Source organism: Oncorhynchus keta, chromosome 10, assembly GCF_023373465.1.
Source record: "Oncorhynchus keta strain PuntledgeMale-10-30-2019 chromosome 10, Oket_V2, whole genome shotgun sequence".
NCBI lineage: Eukaryota > Metazoa > Chordata > Actinopteri > Salmoniformes > Salmonidae > Oncorhynchus > Oncorhynchus keta.
In genome coordinates, this window is record NC_068430.1 from 41,931,046 (window position 1) to 41,951,486 (window position 20,441).

At 45.8% G+C, this 20,441-nt stretch overlaps 1 protein-coding gene and 1 long non-coding RNA gene across 8 annotated transcripts in view; both read right to left on the bottom strand.

Annotated features, from left to right (window-relative positions):
- kiaa1328 (KIAA1328 ortholog) overlaps positions 1–20,441 on the bottom strand; it is a 44,286-nt gene that overhangs the window by 6,902 nt on the left and 16,943 nt on the right. The window lies entirely within an intron of this gene.
- LOC127932221 (uncharacterized) lies at positions 12,854–19,674 on the bottom strand. Of its 4 annotated transcripts, none has more exons than XR_008144621.1 (3): positions 19,630–19,674; positions 13,153–13,218; positions 12,854–13,111 (listed from the first exon to the last, which is right to left on the bottom strand). It is a non-coding gene; the product is annotated as an uncharacterized LOC127932221 (long non-coding RNA). The 4 variants fall into 4 exon arrangements; XR_008144618.1 differs by lacking the exon at positions 19,630–19,674 and adding an exon at positions 18,143–18,194; XR_008144620.1 differs by lacking the exon at positions 19,630–19,674 and adding an exon at positions 17,414–17,458.

Genomic DNA, 20,441 nt, shown 5'->3' on the forward strand with positions numbered 1-20,441 from the left:
TATATGCATGTTATTAGTATATTTGGATAGAAAACACTGAAGTTTCTAAAGAAACTGTTTGAATGATGTCTGGGTATAAAATAACTCATATGGCAGGGGAAAACCTGAGAAAAATCCAACCAGGAAGTGGGAAATCTGAGGTTTGTAGTTTTTCAACTCTTGCCCTATCGATAAGTGTCTATGGGGTCAAATTGCACTTTCTAAGGCTTCCACTAGATGTCAACAGTCTTTAGAACCTTGTTTGATGCTTCTCCTGTAAAGTGGGGGCTCATAAGGGCTCAGAGTCAGTGGTCTGGCATGAGCTTGTGACGCTCGTTCACGTGAGAGTTAGCTGGAGTTCCATTGCATTTCTGAAGACAAAGGAATTCTCTGGTTGGAACATTATTGAAGTTTTACATTCAAATCATCCTAAAGATTGATTCTATACTTCGTTTGACATGTTTCTATGGACTAACGGAACTTTTTGACTGTCTGCTCGTACGCCATGAATTTGGATTACTGGGCTGAAAGCGCTAACAACAAGAAGGTATTTGGACATAAAGATTAACTTTATTGAAAAAAATCAAACATTTATTGTGGAACTGGGATTCGTGGGAGTGCATTCTGATGAAGGTCAAAGGTAAGTGAATATTTATAAATGCTATTTCTGACTTCAACATGGCGGATATCTGTTTGGCTTGATTTTTCGTCTGAGCGCCGTACTCTCGTAGATTATTGCATGGTTTGCTTTTTGCGTCAAGGATTATATATATATATATTTTTTTTTTTAAATCGGACACAGCGGTTGCATTAAGGAGAAGTATATCTTTAATTCTGTGAATAACACTTGTATCTTTTATCAATGTTTATTATGAGTATTTCTGTAATTTGGTGTGGCTCTCTGCAAAATCAGTGGATGTTTTGGAAGCAAAAGATTACTGAACGTAACACGCCAATGTAAAATGAGACTTTTGGATATAAATATGCTCTTTATGGAACAAAACATACATGTATTGTGTAACATGATGTCCTATGAGTGTCATCTGATGAAGATCAAAGGTTAGTGATTAATTTGATCTATATTTCTGCTTTTTGTGACTCCTCGCTTTGGCTGGAAAAAATGCTGTGTGTGTTTTTGTGACTTGGCTCTGACCTAACATAATCATATGTTGTGCTTTCGCTGGAAAGCCTTTTTGAAATCGGACACGATGGGTAGATTAACAAGAAGTTTCTTTCATTTGGTGTATTGCACTTGTTAATGTGTGAAAGTTACATATTTCGGGAAAAATATTTTTGAATTTCGCACGCTGCCTTTTCAGCGGAATGTTGTCGATGGGTGCCCTAGCCGTAAGAAGTTAATGTGCAAAGGATATGATACTTTCATCATTTTCCATATAATTTGTATTGGATGGAAACTTGACAGATAAAGGGGGTATCCTTTACAAGTTACAGTATTTGGTACAGATTTTTAATAGCATCACAAAATGAAAAACAATATGACATTCGTTTTCTACATCTCAACACTGACCATTAGCCACATTCCCCATGTTATAATTACTGTTCCATTATCCACTTGTGGACGTTAAGAGTATTGGGCGGGCAAAAGTGTCTGTAAATTGATACTAAAAAGCAAGAGAGCCCTCTCCGGCTTAATTTACAACCGAGTGTGAGCCGTCAACCCAGCAGTTCTCTCCTCCCCCTTTGCGGGTGGGAGAGGGTCTGGTTATTGTCAGCCATTGCCAAGCTTATCTGACCCATTGTGATCCTCACAGGACACTCATGACAGAGCCTATGTTATTAATTTAATTTATTCTATCCACACTGTCCGTTAAAATGTCTATACATCCCATCACACACACACACACACACACACACACAGTTCATTTGGAAAGTATTCAAACCCCTTCACTTTTTCTTTGCGTTACAGCCTTGATCTAAATATGACATGTTTTGTTTCCCCTCAATCTCCACACACTATCCCATGACAACAAAAAAAACAAAGACATTTTTGCACATTATTTGAATTTTAAAAAAGGACATATTACATTTATGTAAGTATTCAGAACATTCACTCAGTGCAATTTTCTAAACACCTTTGGCAGTGAATACAGCCTCGAGTCTTATTGGGTAGGTATGACGCTACAAGCTTGGCACAGCTGTATTTGGGGAGTTTCTGACATCCTTCTCTGCAGATCCTCTCAAGCTCTGTCAGGTTGGATGGGGGGTCACTGCACAGCTATTTTCAGGTCTCTCCAGAGATGTTCAATTGGGTTCAAGTCTGGCCTCTGGCTGGGACACAAGGTCATTCAGAGACTTGACCCGAAGCCACTCCTGCGTTGTCTTGGCTGTGTGCTTCTCCCCAGTCGAAGGTCCTGAGCACTCTGGAGCAGGTTTTCATCAAGGATCCCTCTGCACTTTGCTCCGTTCATCTTTCCTTCAAGCCGGACTAGTCTCTCAGTCCCTGAAAAACTTCCCCATAGCATGATGCTGCCACCACCATGCTTCACCGTAGGGATGGTGCCAGGTTTCCTCCAGACGTGACGATTGGCATTCAGGCCAAAAGTTCAATCTTGGTTCATCAGACCAGAGTCCTTTAGGTACCTGTCATCTGACTTTTACTGAAGAGTGGCTTCCGTCTGGCCACTCTACCATAAAGGCCTGATTGGTGGTGCTGCAGAGATGGTTGTCCTTCTGGAAGGCTCAATCATCTCCACAGAGGATCTCTGACAGAGTGACCATCGGGTTTTTGGTCACCTCCCTGACCAATGCCCCGATTGATTAGTTTGGCCGGGTGCCAGCTCTAAGAAGAGTCTTTGTGGTTTCAAACTTCTTCCATTTAAGAATGATGGAGGCCACTGCGTTCTTGGGGACCTTCAATGCTGCAGACATTTTTTGGTACACTTCCCCAGATCTGTGCCCCAACACAATCCTGTTTCAGAGCTCTACGGACAATTCCTTCGACCTCATGGCTTGGTTTTTGCTCTGACATGCACTGTAAACTGTGGGACCTTATATAGACAGGTGTGTGCCTTTCCAAATAATTTCCAATTAATTGAATTACCACAGGAGGACTCCAATCAAGGTTGATCAAACATCAAGGTTGATCAATGGAAAAAGGATGCACCGGAGCTCAATTTCAAGTCTCATAGCAAAGGGTCTGAAAACTTATGAAAATAATGTTGAATTCTTTATAAAAATGTGCAAAAAAACCACACAAAAAAACTGTTTTCACTGTGTCATTATGGGGTATTGTGTGTAGATTGAGGATTATTTTATTTAATACATTTTAAGGCTGTAACGTAACAAAGTGTTTAGTCAAGGGGTCTGATTACTTTCCAAATTAACTGTATAATTCGGTGGGCCTTATTTTGATGATCCATGTCATACGATATCCAGCGCTTCAAGGCAAGCTTCCGTCACACTCTGTCTCTCTCTACACCCGCAAAATGACCGTTGCATCTCAAGCTCCTACACTGGTCTGTCCATAGTGACTGGCAGCACAGTGTGTCTTTCATTATGATTAAACCATGCAGTTAAGGCTAAATACAATTTGGTCTTAATGACTTTCCTATACAGATTAAATTGCTTATCCACTCCATAGCTTTCTGGTTGGTTAAGTAATTTAATGTTTAAAAAAAAAAAGATTTGAGGTTTAAAAAGGAACAGAAAGGAACGATATAAAGCGGTACTTTTGGGCGGTTTAAACCGGTTCAGAACTTTACTTTGCTGGTCAGAACAGTGGAACGGAATGAAAAAAAATAATAGTTCTGAACAGAACCAAGCTATTGGAAAATAATGTTGGTTCCAATAGTATAATAATCTGTCACCTGTTAAATTGATTCTATACTGAACAAAAATACATACACAAACATTAAATAAAACACAAATATTTTCCATATGCAGCTGTGAGCATTTCTCCCCACAGGTGTGGCATATCAAGAAGCTGATTAAGCAGCATGACCATTAGACAGGTGCACCTTGTGCTGGGGACAATAAAAGGCCACTCTAAAATGTGCAGTTTGGTCACAACACAATGGCACAGATCTGTCAAGTTGAGGGAGTGTGCAATTGGCCAACTGCAGGAATGTCCACCAGAGGTGTTGTCAGAGAAATGTATGTTAATTTCTCTACCACAAGCCACCGCCAATTTAGAGAATTTGGTAGTACATCCAACAGGCCTCATAACTGCAGACCTCATGTAACCACACCAGCCCAGGACCTCCACCTGCTAGATTGTCTGAGACTAGCCACCCAGACAGCTTATGAAACTGAGGAGTATTTCTGACTGTAAGAAAGCCCTTTTGTGTGGAAAAACGTATTCTGATTGGCCTGGCTCCCAAGTTGGTGGGCCTATGTCCTCCCAGGTTCACCCATGGCTGTGCCCCTGTCCATTCATGTGAAATCCATAGTCAGTCCTAATGACTTATTATTATTATTATTTTTTTTTTTTAATTGACCGATTTCCTTATTTGAACTAAGCTCGTTGAAATTGTTGCATTTATATTTTTGTTCAGTATACATTGAATTTAGTCTTCGAAATGCTCAAACAAGCACATGTATCTGTAGTTGGTGTTCTTCAACTTTAAAATGCACTAGACTATAAGACAAAACTCACAAAGAAAGACAACAGGCAAAGACATACAGCATGTGGTCCCAATGTCTAAATAGAGACAGCAGGGCTAGTCCAAACTGCAGTAGGATGGTTCTCCTCACAGGGGAGGGAATCAGCTCACGCTTGTTGAATTGCACTTGGTTTTTATTTGACCTTTATTTAACTAGGCAAGTCAGTTAAAAACAAATTCTTATTTACAATGATGGCCTAGAAACAGTGGGTTAACTGACTTGTTCCGGTGCAGAACGGCAGATTTTTACCTTGTCAGCTCGGGGATTCGATTTAACAACCTTTTGGTTACTGGCCCAACACTAACTAGGCTACCTGCCGCCCCATGAAGGTTGATCTCTGGGAGCAGGACAAAGGAGAGCTGAAAAGATCACGAGACAAAAGGGAGAGACAAGAATGAATAAATTAATCACCGCAAAGGAATGTAGCTTGTGCTAGAAAATGAACATCCTGACAGCCAAACTATTGACAGGGATATTGTGGCCTTTTTTATTTGTCAGTTTAAATTAAACTCAGTGAATCCTTCCTAGATGAATATATTTCCTTTACACTACTTGTCCTATAGATGTTTGTAGTTGTAGATTAATTGGAATAAACTGATCATTAAAACCCTCCTGGTCCAGGAATGACATGCAAGCTAGTGATTAAAGCCATCTGCTCCTGCTAGCTAGCAAACAGATCTACTTGTTGTAACTAGTTAGCTAACTAGCAAGCTAGCTACATTACTAAGGTTGCTGCATTCTATGTTGGGAGTCATTTTACAGCTTGCATCGACGGTATCACGTTTCTATAACTAAATAAATAGTTGAATACAAATAAATGTAAAACTTTACCTGAAAGCAGTTTGTCGGACGGAGATCTCGAGCTTCTACACCTGCATTGCTTGCTGTTTGGGGTTTTAGGCTGAGTTTCTGTACAGCACTTTGAGATATGAGCTGATGTCAGAAGGGCTATATAAATAAATTTGCTTTGAGCGGTCACCAGCTGCGTTTAGTACTTAGATATGGAGAATGTGATTGCAGACAATGATCAGCAGAGACGGTACACGTTTTCATTGGTTTACAGTTTAGTACTCAGCCGAGTTTGCCTGTCCAGTTAGCGAACATGCATTTTTATTGCAATAATTTACATCGTTCAAGTCGCAGCTTTGTGTTGGAAAACGTTCCAAAGATATATATGAAGGATACAACCTTCTCATCTGTTGTAACAGATATTGCGGTAGCACAAGCAAGATACAATCTACACATTGTATTGGGGGAAAACAATTTGGGTTTTGTGTGATGTAATCTTTATAGTTATGCCGCCATACAGCCAGCTGTCAGCCTCCTGTTTAGCCAGTGTTTGCAGTAGCGACAGTGGCAAGAAAAAGCATGTGAACCCTTTGGAATTACCTGGATGTCTGAATAAATTGGTCATCAAATTTGATCTGATCTTCATCTAGGTCTCAACAATAGACAAATATATAAATGACTAATACAAATTATTTTATTTTTCTTGTCTATATTGAATACATCATTAGGTTGGAAAAAGTATGTAAACCCATAGGCTAACCTGGAGTCCAATCAGTGAGACAAGATCGGAGATGTTGGTTAGAGCTGCCTTGCTCTATAAAAAAAAAAAAATGTGAGTTGAGTTTGCTATTCATAAGAAGCATTGCCTGATGTGAACCACGACTCGAAGAAAATAAATCTGTCGACAAAATTATCTCTAAAAGCCTTGATGTTTATCAGTCCACGGTAAGACAAATAGTTTATAAATGGAGAAAGTTCAGCACTGTTGCTACTCTTCCTAAGAGTGGCCATCCTGCAAAGACGACTGCAAGAGCACAATGCAGAATGATCAATGAGGTTAAGAAGAATCCTGGAGTGTCAGCTAAAGACTTACAGAAATCTCTGGAACATACTAACATCTCGGTTGACGAGTCTACGATACGTAAAACACTAAACAAGAATGGTGTTTATGGGAGAACACCACGGAAGAAGCCACTGCTGTCCAAAAAAAAAACATTTCTGCACATCTGAAGTTTGCAAAAGTGCACCTGGATATTCGACAGCGCTACTGGCAAAATATTCTGTTGACAGATGAAACTACAGTTGAGTTGTTTGGAAGGAACACACAACACTATGTGTGGAGAAAAAAAAAGGCACAGCACACCAACATCAAAACCTCATCCCAACTGTAAAGTATGGTGGAAGGAGCATCATGGTTTGGGGCTGCTTTGCTGCCTCAGGGCCTGGACAGCTTGCTATCATAGACGGAAAAATTCATTCCCAAGATTATCGTGACATTTTATAGGAGAATGTAAGGCTATCTTTCCGCCAATTAAAGCTCAACAGAAATTGGGTGAAGCAACGGGACAACTACCCAAAACACAGAAGTAAATCAACAACAGAATGGCTTCAACAGAAGAAAATACACTTTCTGGACTGGCCCAGTCAGAGTCCTGACCTCAAACAGATTGAGATGCTGTGGCATGACCTCAAGAGAGCAGTTCACACCAGACATCCCAAGAATATAGCTGAAATGAATCAGTTTTGTAAAGAGGAAAGGTCCAAAATTCCTCTTGACCGTTGTGCAGGTCTGATCCGCAACTACAGAAAACGTTTGGTTGAGGTTATTGCTGCCAAAGGAGGGTCAACCAGTTATTAAATCCAAGGGTTCACATACTTTTCCCACCCTGCACTGTGAATGTTTACAGTGTGTTCAAAAAAGACATGAAAATGTATAATTGTTTGTGTTATTAGTTTTAAGCAGACTGTGTTTGTCTATTATTGTAACTTAGATGAAGATCAGATCAAATTTGATGACCAATTTATGCAGAAATCAAGGTATTTCCAAAGGGTTCACATACTTTTTCTTGCCACTGTAGGTTCATCCAATTGACAGATTTTCATGCAAATATGAAGAAAAAAATAAAAAATAAAATAAAAGTACATTTTATACACAAAGTTTTAATGTAACTAATATAAATCTAAAGTTCAGGTCCTCCTGAGTGGAGCAGTGGTCTAAGGCCCTGCTTTAGGCTTTACTACAGACCTGGGTTCATGTTTCAGAGGACGCTTAACTCAACCTTCGCCTTTCCTGAGCCCATTGGGAGGTTGCAACGATGAGACAAGATCGTAATTGGATCACACAAAATTGGGGAGAAAAAGGAGGTCAAATAAATACATCTAAAGGTCCATGTGTTTCCATCGCATTTTCAACTCTACCGATCTCCACGGTCACAAAACGTTGCGTTAAATAGCAAATGTGCCTCTCTGCAATTTAGCCAACAGCTGGCAGATACAGTGCGGGTAGGCTGTGTCTACATGCTGAGATTATTATGGATACGTTTTATCCATAATATTTGTATTATGTCAAGCATCAATCACGTCATCAGAATAAGAGGCTCGATATTTATTGGAAAGGAGCATCAAGATCACCGTGCACTTTCCACACCCTGTGAAGTTCATCATAACGTATTTCACCTGTAGCCTAATAAACTGCATGGTTTCCCGAGTCATAGTGGGAGGACCACACACACACACACACACACACCCCATCTCGCCTTATACATTTTACAGACACAAAAGGATCCCACTATATCGAAAGCACAAATGATCTGTCTGCATTTATAAAATTGTACCGAAACGACCTGTTTCCATCCCAGCCGTGCTAATATTTTTCTAAATACGCTGTGACTTTACTCACATAAACATGGTTAATGATGGAAAATAACATTACATCGCTATTGACTGCTGGTTTGTGTACAAGTGGTAGCATCACGAGTAAGTGAGCACTAAGCAGGAGGGAGGCTCGTAGACCCCGCATGAGCAGAAATCTACGTTTTTTTTTTTTTAAAGCAACAGCATGTTGGATTCCAGAAAATCCAAAACCGCAGGCACTCCATATTACTAATTACCTGTATCCATGATTTCCCTTAGTGGTTTTAATGGCCATCTGCTGGAGTTGGTTCGATTGGCATGGTGGTGGTTACTTTGACCATATTGCATTGTTTAAGATGTACAAACAATTTGTCAGAACATTGTGAAGAGCTTTCCTTCTGGCTGAGTCAGAGACAAGCTGTCTTGATGCTTCATGTTGCTAGGCTATGGACGACCATGTTCCCAGTAGGACATTTTAAGTTCACACTTGAAGAAATGTGTAATATTCATATGCACAGACAGAAAGACACTTAACAGAAATAAAATGGAAAAAAAGGAGGAAACATGTTCCCTTAAAAAATGAAATCACACTATTTCATACAAGCTAAGCAACACACACACACACACACACACACACACACATTACCTTTCCACACAAGCGATGGGGAGGCATTCGTAACAATTCTGTCTCTCCCCCTACTCCTTTCCCTCTTCCTCACTCCTCTCCCTCTCAACCTATTCCATGCTCTCTCCCTATTCCAACCTCTTCCTCACTCCTCTCCCTATTCCAACCTCTTCCTCACTCCTCTCCCTCTCAACCTATTCCATGCCCTCTCCCTATTCCAACCTCTTCCTCACCCTCTCCCTCGCGCGCACCCTCTCCCTCGCGCGCACCCTCTCCCTCGCGCGCACCCTCTCCCTCGCGCGCACCCTCTCCCTCGCCCTCACACCCTCTCCCTCTCCCTCTTCCATGCTCTCTCCTTCCCTCTCCCTCTTCCAAACTCTCCCTCCTCCTCAGTCCTCAGTCTCTCCCTCCCCCTCAGTCTCTCCCTCTCTAACTCGCTCTCGCTATTCCCCCTCCCCCTCCCTCTCCCTATCCCCCCCCCCATATCCTCCCTCCCCCTAATCCCCTCCCCATTTCTCTATTCCTGATCCCCCTCTCCCTCTCCCCCTCCCTTTATTCCTCTCTCCCTCCCCCCTCCCTTTATTCCTCTCTAGCCTCCTCCTCAAATCTACCTCTCCTCTCAAATCTACCTCTCAAATCTACCTCTCCCCTCTCTCTCAAATCTACCCATCCCCTCTCTCTCTCTCAAATCTACCCATCCCCTCTCTCTCTCTCAAATCTACCCACCCCCTCTCTCTCTCTCTCTCAAATCTACTTCTCCCCCTCTCTCAAATCTACCTCTCCCCTCTCTCTCAAATCTACCTCTCCCCTCTCTCTCAAATCTACATCTCCTCTCTCTCTCTCTCAAATCTACCTCTCCCTCTCTCTCTCTCTCAAATCTACCTCTCCCCCCTCTCTCTCTCAAATCTACCTCTCCCCTCTCTCTCTCTCAAATCTACCTCTCCCTCTCTCTCTCTCTCTCAAATCTACCTCCTCTCTCTCTCAAATCTACCTCCCCCCTCTCTCTCTCTCTCTCTCAAATCTACCTCTCCCCTCTCTCTCTCTCAAATCTACCTCTCCCCTCTCTCTCTCTCAAATCTACCTCTCCCCTCTCTCTCTCTCTCAAATCTACCTCTCCCCTCTCTCTCTCTCAAATCTACCTCTCCCCTCTCTCTCTCTCAAATCTACCTCTCCCCTCTCTCTCTCTCAAATCTACCTCTCCCTTCTCTCTCTCTCAAATCTACCTCTCCCTCCCTCTCTCTCTCTCTCTCAAATCTACCTCTCCCCTCTCTCTCAAATCTACCTCCCCTCTCTCAAATCTACCTCTCCCCTCTCTCAAATCTACCTCTCCCCTCTCTCAAATCTACCTCTCCCCCTCTCTCAGATCTACCTCCCCTCTCTCAGATCTACCTCCCCTCTCCCTCTCTCAAATCTACCTCCCTCTCTCTCAAATCTACCTCACCCCTCTCTCCCTCTCTCAAATCTACCTCTCCCCTCTCCTCTCTCAAATCTACCTCTCCCCTCTCAAATCTACCTCTCCCCTCTCTCAAATCTACCTCTCCCTCTCTCAAATCTACCTCCCCCTCTCAAATCTACCTCTCCCCTCTCTCTCAAATCAACCTCCCCTCTCAAGCCTCTCCCATCTCTCTCTCAAAAATACCTCTCCCAAATCTACCTCCCCTCTCTCAAATCTACCTCCCCTCTCTCAAATCTACCTCCCCTCTCTCTCTCTCAAATCTACCTCCCCTCTCTCTCAAATCTACCTCCCCTCTCTCTCAAATCTACCTCCCCTCTCTCTCAAATCTACCTCCCCTCTCTCTCAAATCTACGTCTCCCCTCTCTCTCAAATCTACGTCTCCCCTCTCTCTCTCAAATCTACCTCTCCCCTCTCTCTCAAATCTACCTCTCCCCCTCTCAAATCTACCTCTCCCCTCTCAAATCTACCTCTCCCCTCTCTCTCTCAAATCTACCTCTCCCCCTCTCTCAAATCTACCTCTCCCCTCTCTCAAATCTACAAATCTACCTCTCCCCCTCTCTCAAATCTACCTCTCCCCCTCTCTCAAATCTACCTCTCCCTCTCTCAAATCTACCTCTCCCTCTCTCAAATCTACCTCTCCCCCTCTCTCAAATCAAATCTACCTCTCCCCCTCTCTCTCAAATCTACCTCTCCCCCTCTCTCTCAAATCTACCTCTCCCCCTCTCTCTCAAATCTACCTCTCCCCCTCTCTCTCAAATCTCCCCTCTCTCTCAAATCTCTCCCCTCTCTCTCAAATCTACCTCTCCCCCTCTCTCTCAAATCTACCTCTCCCCCTCTCTCAAATCTACCTCTCCCCCAAATCTACCTCTCCCCCTCTCTCTCAAATCTACCTCTCTCTCAAATCTACCTCTCCCCCTCTCTCTCAAATCTACCTCTCCCCCTCTCTCTCAAATCTACCTCTCCCCCTCTCTCTCAAATCTACCTCTCCCCCTCTCTCTCAAATCTACCTCTCCCCCTCTCTCTCAAATCTACCTCTCCCCCTCTCTCTCAAATCTACCTCTCCCCCTCTCTCTCAAATCTACCTCTCCCCCTCTCTCTCAAATCTACCTCTCCCCCTCTCTCTCAAATCTACCTCCCTCTCTCTCTCAAATCTACCTCCTCTCTCAAATCTACTCTCTCCCCTCCCCTCTCTCAAATCTACCTCTCCCCCTCTCTCAAATCTACCTCCCCTCTCTCTCTCAAATCTACCTCCCCTCCCTCTCAAATCTCTCAAATCTCCTCAAATCTACCTCCCCTCTCTCTCTCAAATCTACCTCCCCTCTCTCAAATCTACCTCCCTCTCTCTCTCAAATCTACCTCCTCTCTCTCTCAAATCTACCTCCCTCTCTCTCTCAAATCTACCTCCCCCTCTCTCTCTCAAATCTACCTCCCCTCTCTCTCTCAAATCTACCTCCCCTCTCTCTCTCAAATCTACCTCCCCTCTCTCTCTCAAATCTACCTCCCCTCTCTCTCTCAAATCTTCCTCCCCTCTCTCTCTCAAATCTACCTCACCTCTCTCTCAAATCTAACCTCCTCTCTCTCAAATCTAACCTCCCCTCTCTCTCAAATCTACCTCCCCTCTCTCAAATCTACCTCTCCCCTCTCTCTCTCTCAAATCTACCTCTCGCCCCTCTCTCTCTCAAATCTACCTCTCCCCCCTCTCTCTCTCTCTCTCTCAAATCTACCTCTCCCTCTCTCTCTCAAATCTACCTCTCCCCTCTCCCTCTCAAATCTACCTCCCCCTCTCTCAAATCTACCTCTCCCTCTCTCAAATCTACCTCCCCCTCTCCCTCTCTCAAATCTACCTCCCCCTCTCTCTCAAATCTACCTCCCCCTCTCCCTCTCTCAAATCTACCTCTCCCCTCTCTCAAATCTACCTCCCCTCTCTCAAATCTACCTCCCCTCTCTCTCTCTCTCTCAAATCTACCTCCCCTCTCTCTCTCTCTCTCTCTCTCAAATCTACCTCCCCTCTCAAATCTACCTCTCCCCTCTCTCTCAAATCTACCTCTCCCTACCTCTCCCCTCTCTCAAATCTACCTCTCCCTCTCTCAAATCTACCTCTCCCTCTCTCTCAAATCTACCTCTCCCCTCTCTCTCAAATCTACCTCTCCCCTCTCTCTCAAATCTACCTCTCCCCTCTCTCTCAAATCTACCTCTCCCCTCTCTCTCAAATCTACCTCTCCCCTCTCTCTCAAATCTACCTCTCCCCTCTCTCTCAAATCTACCTCTCCCCTCTCTCTCAAATCTACCTCTCCCCTCTCTCTCAAATCTACCTCTCCCACTCTCTCTCAAATCTACCTCTCCCCTCTCTCAAATCTACCTCTCTCTCTCTCAAATCTACCTCCCCTCTCCCTCTCAAATCTACCTCCCCCTCTCTCCCTCTCTCAAATCTACCTCTCCCTCTCTCCCTCTCTCAAATCTACCTCTCCCCTCTCTCCCTCTCTCAAATCTACCTCCCCTCTCTCTCTCTCTCTCAAATCTACCTCCCCTCTCTCTCAAATCTACCTCCTCTCTCTCTCAAATCTACCTCCACTCTCTCTCAAATCTACCTCCACTCTCTCTCAAATCTACCTCCACTCTCTCTCAAATCTACCTCCACTCTCTCTCAAATCTACCTCCACTCTCTCTCAAATCTACCTCCACTCTCTCTCAAATCTACCTCCACTCTCTCTCAAATCTACCTCCACTCTCTCTCAAATCTACCTCCACTCTCTCTCAAATCTACCTCCACTCTCTCTCAAATCTACCTCCCTCTCTCTCAAATCTACCTCCTCTCTCTCAAATCTACCTCCACTCTCTCTCAAATCTACCTCCACTCTCTCTCAAATCTACCTCCACTCTCTCTCAAATCTACCTCTCCCCTCTCTCAAATCTACCTCTCCCAAATCTACCTCCCCCCTCTCTCAAATCTACCTTCCCCTCTCTCCCTCTCTCAAATCTACCTTCCCCTCTCTCCCTCTCTCAAATCTACCTCTCCCCTCTCTCAAATCTACCTCCCCCCTCTCTCCCTCTCTCAAATCTACCTTCCCCTCTCTCAAATCTACCTCTCCCCTCTCTCCCTCTCTCAAATCTACCTTCCACTCTCACCTACCCCTCCCCTCTCTCAAATCTACCTTCCCCTCTCTCAAATCTACCTCTCCCCTCTCTCCCTCTCTCAAATCTACCTCCCCTCTCTCTCAAATCTACCTCTCCCCTCTCTCAAATCTACCTCTCCCCTCTCTCAAATCTACCTCTCCCCTCTCTCAAATCTACCTCTCCCCTCTCTCTCAAATCTACCTCTCCCTCTCTCTCAAATCTACCTCTCCCCTCTCTCTCAAATCTACCTCTCCCTCTCTCTCAAATCTACCCTCCCTCTCTCAAATCTACCTCTCCCCTCTCTCTCAAATCTACCTCTCCCCTCTCTCCCTCTCTCAAATCTACCTCTCCCCCTCTCTCTCAAATCTACCTCTCCCCTCTCTCCCTCTCTCAAATCTACCTCTCTCAAATCTACCTCCCCTCTCAAATCTACCTCCCCTCTCAAATCTACCTCCCCTCTCAAATCTACCTCCCCTCTCTCTCAAATCTACCTCCATCTCTCTCAAATCTACCTCCACTCTCTCTCAAATCTACCTCCACCTCTCTCTCAAATCTACCTCTCCCCTCTCTCTCAAATCTACCTCTCCCCTCTCTCAAATCTACCTCTCCCCTCTCTCTCAAATCTACCTCTCCTCTCTCTCAAATCTACCTCTCCCTCTCTCAAATCTACCTCTCCCCTCTCTCAAATCTACCTCTCCCTCTCTCTCTCTCAAATCTACCTCTCCCTCTCTCAAATCTACCTCTCCCTCTCTCTCAAATCTACCTCCCCTCTCTCTCAAATCTACCTCCCTCTCTCTCAAATCTACCTCCCCTCTCTCTCAAATCTACCTCCCCTCTCTCTCAAATCTACCTCTCCCTCTCTCTCAAATCTACCTCTCCCTCTCTCTCAAATCTACCTCTCCCTCTCTCTCTCAAATCTACCTCCCCCTCTCTCTCAAATCTACCTCTCCCCCTCTCTCTCAAATCTACCTCTCCCTCTCTCTCTCAAATCTACCTCTCCCCTCTCTCTCAAATCTACCTCTCCCTCTCTCTCTCAAATCTACCTCTCCCCCTCTCTCTCTCAAATCTACCTCTCCCCTCTCCCTCTCTCTCAAATCTACCTCTCCCCTCTCTCTCTCAAATCTACCTCTCCCCTCCCTCTCTCTCTCAAATCTACCTCTCCCTCTCCCTCTCTCTCTCTCAAATCTACCTCTCTCTCAAATCTACCTCCCCTCTCCCTCTCTCAAATCTACCTCCCCTCTCTCTCTCTCAAATCTACCTCTCCCCTCTCAAATCTACCTCAAATCTACCTCTCCCCTCTCTCTCCCTCTCTCTCAAATCTACCTCCCCTCTCTCTCAAATCTACCTCCCCTCTCTCCTACCTCTCTCTCTCAAATCTACCTCCCCTCTCTCTCAAATCTACCTCCTCTCTCAAATCTACCTCCCCTCTCTCTCAAATCTACCTCTCCCTCTCTCTCAAATCTACCTCCCCCTCTCTCTCAAATCTACCTCTCCCCTCTCTCAAATCTACCTCTCCCTCTCTCAAATCTACCTCCCCTCTCTCCCTCTCTCAAATCTACCTCCCCCTCTCCCTCTCAAATCTACCTCTCCCTCTCTCTCTCTCAAATCTACCTCTCCCTCTCTCTCTCAAATCTACCTCCCCTCTCAAATCTACCTCCCTCTCTCTCAAATCTACCTCCCTCTCTCTCAAATCTACCTCTCCCCTCTCTCTCAAATCTACCTCTCCCTCTCTCTCTCAAATCTACCTCTCCCCTCTCTCTCAAATCTACCTCTCCCCTCTCTCTCTCAAATCTACCTCTCCCTCTCTCTCTCAAATCTACCTCTCCCCTCTCTCTCAAATCTACCTCTCCCCTCTCTCTCAAATCTACCTCTCCCCTCTCTCTCAAATCTACCTCTCCCCTCTCTCTCAAATCTACCTCTCCCCTCTCCCTCTCTCAAATCTACCTCTCCCCCCTCTCTCTCTCAAATCTACCTCTCCCCTCTCTCTCAAATCTACCTCTCCCTCTCTCTCTCTCTCAAATCTACCTCTCCCCCTCTCTCTCAAATCTACCTCTCCCCCTCTCTCTCTCAAATCTACCTCTCCCCCTCTCTCAAATCTACCTCTCCCCCTCTCTCTCAAATCTACCTCTCCCCCTCTCTCTCAAATCTACCTCTCCCCCTCTCTCTCAAATCTACCTCTCCCCCTCTCTCTCAAATCTACCTCCCCCCCTCTCTCTCAAATCTACCTCCCCTCTCTCTCTCAAATCTACCTCCCCTCTCTCTCTCAAATCTACCTCCCCTCTCTCTCAAATCTACCTCCCCTCTCTCAAATCTACCTCCCCCCCTCTCAAATCTACCTCTCCCTCTCTCTCAAATCTACCTCTCCCCTCTCTCTCAAATCTACCTCCCCTCTCTCTCTCAAATCTACCTCCCTCTCTCCTCTCAAATCTACCTCCCTCTCAAATCTACCTCCCCTCTCAAATCTACCTCCTCTCTCTCTCAAATCTACCTCCTCTCTCTCTCAAATCTACCTCCCTCTCTCTCTCAAATCTACCTCCCCTCTCTCTCTCAAATCTACCTCCCCTCTCAAATCTCCCTCCCCTCTCTCTCTCAAATCTACCTCCCCTCTCTCTCTCAAATCTACCTCCCCTCTCTCTCTCAAATCTACCTCCCCTCTCTCTCTCAAATCTACCTCACCTCTCTCTCAAATCTACCTCACCTCTCTCTCAAATCTAACCTCCCCTCTCAAATCTAACCTCCCCTCTCTCTCAAATCTACCTCCCCTCTCTCAAATCTACCTCTCCCTCTCTCTCTCTCTCAAATCTACCTCTCCCCTCTCTCAAAATCTACCTCTCCCCCTCTCTCTCTCAAATCTACCTCTCCCCCTCTCTCTCTCAAATCTACCTCTCCCCTCTCCCTCTCTCTCTCAAATCTACCTCCCCCTCTCTCAAATCTACCTCTCCCTCTCTCAAATCTACCTCCCCCTCCTCTCTCAAATCTACCTCCCCCTCTCTCCTCTCTCAAATCTACCTCCCCTCTCTCCCTCTCTCAAATCTACCTCTCCCCTCTCTCAAATCTACCTCCCCTCTCTCTCTCTCTCAAATCTACCTCCCCTCTCTCTCTCTCTCTCAAATCTACCTCCCCCTCTCTCTCTCTCTCAAATCTACCTCCCCTCTCAAATCTACCTCTCCCCTCTCTCTCAAATCTACCTCTCCCTCTCTCAAATCTACCTCTCCCTCTCTCTCAAATCTACCTCTCCTCTCTCTCAAATCTACCTCTCTCTCTCAAATCTACCTCTCCCCTCTCTCAAATCTACCTCTCCTCTCTCTCTCAAATCTACCTCTCTCCTCTCTCTCAAATCTACCTCTCCCCTCTCTCAAATCTACCTCTCCCCTCTCTCAAATCTACCTCAAATCTACCTCTCCCCCTCTCTCTCAAATCTACCTCTCCCCTCTCTCTCAAATCTACCTCTCCCCTCTCTCTCAAATCTACCTCTCCCTCTCTCAAATCTACCTCTCCCCTCTCTCAAATCTACCTCCCCTCTCTCCCTCTCTCAAATCTACCTCCCCCTCTCTCCCTCTCTCAAATCTACCTCCCCCTCTCTCCCTCTCTCAAATCTACCTCTCCCCTCTCTCCCTCTCTCAAATCTACCTCCCCTCTCTCTCTCTCTCTCAAATCTACCTCCCCTCTCAAATCTACCTCCCCTCTCAAATCTACCTCCTCTCTCTCTCAAATCTACCTCCACTCTCTCTCAAATCTACCTCCACTCTCTCAAATCTACCTCTCTCTCTCAAATCTACCTCCCTCTCTCTCAAATCTACCTCCACTCTCTCTCAAATCTACCTCCACTCTCTCTCAAATCTACCTCCACTCTCTCCTACCTCCACTCTCTCTCAAATCTACCTCCCCTCTCTCTCTCAAATCTACCTCCCCTCTCTCTCAAATCTACCTCCACTCTCCTCTCTCAAATCTACCTCCCTCTCTCTCAAATCTACCTCCACTCTCTCTCAAATCTACCTCCACTCTCTCTCAAATCTACCTCTCCTCTCTCTCAAATCTACCTCCCCCTCTCTCAAATCTACCTCCCCCCTCTCCCTCTCTCAAATCTACCTCCCCCTCCTCTCCCTCTCTCAAATCTACCTCTCCCCTCTCTCAAATCTACCTCCCCCTCTCTCCTCTCTCAAATCTACCTTCCCTCTCAAATCTACCTCTCCCTCTCCCTCTCTCAAATCTACCTTCCACTCTCTCAAAACTACCTCTCCCCTCTCTCAAATCTACCTCTCCCCTCTCAAATCTACCTCTCCCTCTCTCAAATCTACCTCTCCCCTCTCTCAAATCTACCTCTCCCCTCTCTCTCAAATCTACCTCTCCCTCTCTCTCTCAAATCTACCTCTCCCCTCTCTCTCAAATCTACCTCTCCCCTCTCTCTCAAATCTACCTCTCCCTCTCTCAAATCTACCTCTCCCTCTCTCAAATCTACCTCTCCCTCTCTCTCAAATCTACCTCTCCTCTCAAATCTACCTCTCCCCTCTCTCAAATCTCCTCTCCTCTCTCAAATCTACCTCTCCCCTCTCTCCCTCTCAAATCTACCTCCCCTCTCTCCCTCTCAAATCTACCTCTCCCCTCTCTCCCTCTCTCAAATCTACCTCCCCTCTCAAATCTACCTCCTCTCAAATCTACCTCCTCTCTCTCTCTCAAATCTACCTCCACTCTCTCAAATCTACCTCCACTCTCTCTCAAATCTACCTCCACTCTCTCTCAAATCTACCTCTCCCCTCTCTCTCAAATCTACCTCTCCCCTCTCTCTCAAATCTACCTCTCCCCTCTCTCTCAAATCTACCTCTCCCCTCTCTCTCAAATCTACCTCTCCCCTCTCTCTCAAATCTACCTCTCCCCTCTCTCAAATCTACCTCTCCCCAAATCTACCTCTCCCCTCTCTCAAATCTACCTCTCCCCTCTCTCAAATCTACCTCTCCCCTCTCTCAAATCTACCTCTCCCCTCTCTCAAATCTACCTCTCCCCTCTCTCAAATCTACCTCTCCCCTCTCTCAAATCTACCTCTCCCCTCTCTCAAATCTACCTCTCCCTCTCTCAAATCTACCTCTCCCCTCTCCCTCTCTCTCTCAAATCTACCTCTCCCCCCTCCCTCTCTCTCAAATCTACCTCTCCCCCCTCCCTCTCTCAAATCTACCTCTCCCCTCTCCCTCCCTCTCTCAAATCTACCTCTCCCTCTCCCTCTCTCTCTCAAATCTACCTCTCCCTCTCTCAAATCTACCTCCCCCTCTCCCTCTCTCAAATCTACCTCCCCTCTCTCCCTCTCAAATCTACCTCCCTCTCTCAAATCTACCTCTCCCCTCTCAAATCTACCTCTCCCCTCTCTCAAATCTACCTCCCCTCTCTCTCAAATCTACCTCCCCTCTCTCAAATCTACCTCCCCCTCTCTCTCAAATCTACCTCCCCTCTCTCAAATCTACCTCCCCTCTCTCTCAAATCTACCTCCTCCTCTCTCTCAAATCTACCTCCCCTCTCTCAAATCTACCTCTCCCTCTCTCAAATCTACCTCTCCCTCTCTCAAATCTACCTCTCCCTCTCTCAAATCTACCTCCCCCTCTCCCTCTCTCAAATCTACCTCCCCCTCTCTCAAATCTACCTCACCCCTCTCTCCCTCTCTCAAATCTACCTCTCCCCTCTCTCCCTCTCTCAAATCTACCTCCCCCCTCTCTCTCTCAAATCTACCTCCCCTCTCAAATCTACCTCCCCTCTCAAATCTACCTCTCTCAAATCTACCTCCCCTCTCTCTCAAATCTACCTCTCCCTCTCTCTCTCAAATCTACCTCTCCCCTCTCTCTCAAATCTACCTCTCCCCTCTCTCTCTCAAATCTACCTCTCCCCTCTCTCTCTCTCAAATCTACCTCTCCCCTCTCTCTCTCTCAAATCTACCTCTCCCCTCTCTCTCTCAAATCTACCTCTCCCCTCTCTCTCTCAAATCTACCTCTCCTCTCTCTCTCAAATCTACCTCTCCCTCTCTCTCTCAAATCTACCTCTCCCCTCTCTCTCTCTCAAATCTACCTCTCCCTCTCTCTCTCTCAAATCTACCTCTCCCCTCTCTCTCTCTCAAATCTACCTCCCCCTCTCAAAAATCTACCTCTCCCCCCACTCTCTCTCAAATCTACCTCCCTCTCTCAAATCTACCTCCCCCTCTCAAATCTACCTCCACTCTCTCTCAAATCTACCTCCACTCTCTCTCAAATCTACCTCCCCTCTCTCAAATCTACCTCCCCTCTCTCTCAAATCTACCTCTCCCCTCTCTCTCAAATCTACCTCCCCCTCTCTCAAATCTACCTCCCCCTCTCTCCCTCTCAAATCTACCTTCCCTCTCTCCCTCTCTCAAATCTACCTCTCCCTCTCAAATCTACCTCCCCTCCCCTCTCTCAAATCTCTCCCCTCTCTCAAATCTACCTCTCCCCTCTCTCAAATCTACCTCCCCTCTCCTACCTCTCTCTCTCAAATCTACCTCTCCCCTCTCTCTCAAATCTACCTCTCCCCTCTCTCAAATCTACCTCTCCCTCTCTCTCAAATCTACCTCTCCCCTCTCTCTCAAATCTACCTCTCCCCTCTCTCAAATCTACCTCTCCCTCTCTCTCTCAAATCTACCTCTCCCTCTCTCTCAAATCTACCTCTCCTCTCTCTCAAATCTACCTCTCCCTCTCTCAAATCTACCTCTCCCTCTCTCAAATCTACCTCTCCCTCTCTCAAATCTACCTCCCCCTCTCTCAAATCTACCTCCCCTCTCTCCCTCTCTCAAATCTACCTGCCCCTCTCTCCCTCTCTCAAATCTACCTCTCCCCTCTCTCCTCTCTCAAATCTACCTCCCCTCTCAAATCTACCTCCCTCTCAAATCTACCTCCACTCTCTCTCAAATCTACCTCTCCCTCAAATCTACCTCTCCCTCTCTCTCAAATCTACCTCTCCCCTCTCTCTCAAATCTACCTCTCCCCTCTCTCTCAAATCTACCTCTCCCCT